At 37.1% G+C, this 3,171-nt stretch overlaps 1 long non-coding RNA gene across 1 annotated transcript in view; it reads right to left on the reverse strand.

Moving 5' to 3' along the window:
* LOC121584207 overlaps nucleotides 1-1,125 on the reverse strand; it is a 3,102-nt gene extending 1,977 nt beyond the window's left edge. Inside the window, exons 1-3 of the long non-coding RNA XR_006003681.2 lie at nucleotides 1,013-1,125; nucleotides 610-692; nucleotides 1-219 (exon numbers count right to left, since the gene is read on the reverse strand). The exon at nucleotides 1-219 is cut by the window's left edge and continues 1,977 nt beyond it. This is a non-coding gene — a long non-coding RNA (uncharacterized LOC121584207). The remainder of the gene's footprint in view (nucleotides 220-609; nucleotides 693-1,012) is intronic.
* Nucleotides 1,126-3,171: the final 2,046 nt, after the last annotated feature.

A 3,171-nucleotide genomic window follows, 5' to 3' on the forward strand; every position in this document is an offset into this window, starting at 1 on the left:
TAGGACAGAAATCAAGGTTGTATTTTAGAATGAGCTTAATACATTTCAATGTCCTGACAAATCTGCATGATAAACAATATAGGTGAATCTATTTATCTAACATTGTGATGTTGCACACTCCTGAAAAATATCCTGGGATATGGTCAGTATCCTGGTTTCTGGGAGGTTCACAACAAGTTCTTTACATCTGCAGGATGTCAGAGTTGGATGTCCTTCAACCTGGAACAAGCAGAGACAAGGGGAGAGAAATAAACCTCATGCTCAAATTTCATTGCTGGTTCAAGTTACTGAAGCCACAACTACCTTTATTAATGTGCAATTGTTTTGTTAACAGTTTTGCATATGTTTAGGCTTGGTCAAGTTGTTTACAGTAAGAGTAGAATAGCATAGCCTCTAATTTTAACTAGTAACACCGACCCCAATGGTGCAACACAATAGGGGAAGGGAAAGTGGCAAGACAAAGTTAGCTAGGTAAACAGACACTGCATGTAGCTAGCTAGCAAAACAGACTCATCAACAGAATGCACAAATAACTTGGCTGCTAGCAATCCTAGATTGAACAGAACACAGCTGGCTGCATTTTCATCAGATGTTGTGAAAACGTCTTACCTCCAAATGAGTCGGGCAGGACTGTTTACTCCTGCCACGCCAATGCAATGGAGTAAAACGCGATCAGATTCCCACTTTAGTCCCTGGAAACATGGGAAAAAACGATTTGCTACATGTCTTTAGCTGACTAGCAAGTTCACCAATTCATGATTTTAAAACTGTCCAGGTCTTCACAATTGGCACATTGCTGAATCTACGAGTATTTAGTTTAGTTGTTCATCTCTAAACAGCCGATAAACAGGATGAGATTGCCTGCTAGCTAGCTATCTCGTCCGATGTGTTTGCTAGCTAGCTTGGCAACTGGCTGATAAACACAAGTTACTCAACATTTGAATTCACAATTCATATGAAAGTAATTTGTTGAAAATGTTAACGTCATTTAGTGAATAACTAAAGGTTATACTTTAGTGAAGTTATTCCTCATTCTTCTGGAGCATTTTCTCCGAAGCGGGGACTTCTGTCCACCATTAATTCAGATATTTATTATTTTTATGCGCCGCAAGGTGTTATGGTATAGTCTCTCCAGCAAAGGATACATGGGATTGGGACATTCCAATTTTTACGCCTTGCCTAGAAAGTCTTCCTCAAAAGGCAGCATTATCACCAACTGATGTCTCGTTAAACCATCAATACGCGCTAAATTCACCCGCACATTGGATCTCAATTGCAACCATTATTGGTCACCTCATTACCGCTCCCTAAAAGATGATTGCAACCAAAGTCTTTCAATATATGTTTTTGAACAGACTAAGGGCGATTTATCTATTTGGCAAGCATTCCCTACAAAATAAATACATTATTTCCTTGTTTACCACGGCAAATCTACTCTGGCAATTTACCCGACAATCAGAGGATTTAGTTATTTGTGCCAAAAGGGCATGGGCCAGAATCGAACTCTTGTCAACACAGTAGATCTATATGTGCACACTGAAGGCAGCGGCCCTAACTGCTAGACCTCCCCAGGCCATGATTGAACTACATTTTTAGTTAATTCGTAACCTTAGGATACACTAGACACTTGTATGTCCTAGCCTAGTGCAGACCAATATCTATCTTGTGTTATTAAGCTATATAAAATGACGAGTGATCAAGTTAAGAGCCGACATCTGTAGAGAGAGCAAAGGAAGGAGAGAGAGGGAGTGGAGTGAAACAAATAATGGTTGAAGGGACAAAGAGACAGACAGAGAAGCACCAGAGAGAGAGGAGACTACACTTTATTATTCTGCGGGCTTTGCCTACAAGAGGCAATTTAGTCTGTCATGTTGAGCATGTTCGCTGTTGGCAGAGAAGAATGCATCATTGTTGTTATTATTTAATCAGGTCTGCAGAGCTGCTGCTGCTGGTGGAGGAGTGTGTGTGTGTGTGCATGCATGTGTGTGTGTGACTGTGCAAGTGTGTGTGGCCGTGTGTGTGCGTGTGACTGTGTGTGTGTGTGAGTGGAGGAGCAGGGGATGCACACTCAGTTAAAAAAGAGCATTGGGAGGCTTCGCTTCCCATGCCTCTTCCCACTTGGCTCCATCTTTGTTTCTGACATCCACTCTCCCTAGAGCAGAGTTTGGAGGACAGTTCCCAAATAGACATTCAAAAACAGTCACTCTCTCTCTCTCCCAGTGCCACTCAGGAGGTTACTTCCTCCCAACTTACTTCTGCTGATGACAACTCAGCATTCCTCTTTCTCTTTGCACTGCAGTAGCTAATTGTCTCCACTGCATAGTATATGTGACCCAACACCTCTATGTAAGCACATAGTAATTTTTTGATTGGATGTGAGAAGAATCTGACAGCGTAGGGAATGTTAAGTTTGTCAGTCCTTTACCCATTCAGAGGCAGTTGACAAATACATAAAGTGTATTATTATGGTATTAGTGAATGTTATATAAATAAAGTGTATTATTATGGTAGTAGTGAATGTTATATAAATAAAGTGCATTATTATGGTAGTAGTGAATGTTATATATATAAAGTGTATTATTATGGTAGTAGTGAATGTTATATAAATAGTGTATTATTATGGTAGTAGTGAATGTTATATAAATAAAGTGTATTATTATGGTAGTAGTGAATGTTATATAAATAAAGTGCATTATTATGGTAGTAGTGAATGTTATATAAATAAAGTGTATTATTATGGTAGTAGTGAATGTTATATAGATAAAGTGTATTATTATGGTAGTAGTGAATGTTATATAAATGAAGAGTATTATTATGGTAGTAGTGAATGTTATATAAATAAAGTGTATTATTATGGTAGTAGTGAATGTTATATAAATAAAGTGCATTATTATGGTAGTAGTGAATGTTATATAAATAAAGTGTATTATTATGGTAGTAGTGAATGTTATATAAATAAATTGTATTGTTATGGTAGTAGTGAATGTTATATAGATAAAGTGTATTATTATGGTAGTAGTGAATGTTATATAGATAAAGTGTATTATTATGGTAGTAGTGAATGTTATATAAATGAAGAGTATTATTATGGTAGTAGTGAATGTTATATAAATAAAGTGTATTATTATGGTAGTAGTGAATGTTATATAAATAAAGTGTATTATTATGGTA

Source organism: Coregonus clupeaformis, chromosome 16, assembly GCF_020615455.1.
Source record: "Coregonus clupeaformis isolate EN_2021a chromosome 16, ASM2061545v1, whole genome shotgun sequence".
NCBI lineage: Eukaryota > Metazoa > Chordata > Actinopteri > Salmoniformes > Salmonidae > Coregonus > Coregonus clupeaformis.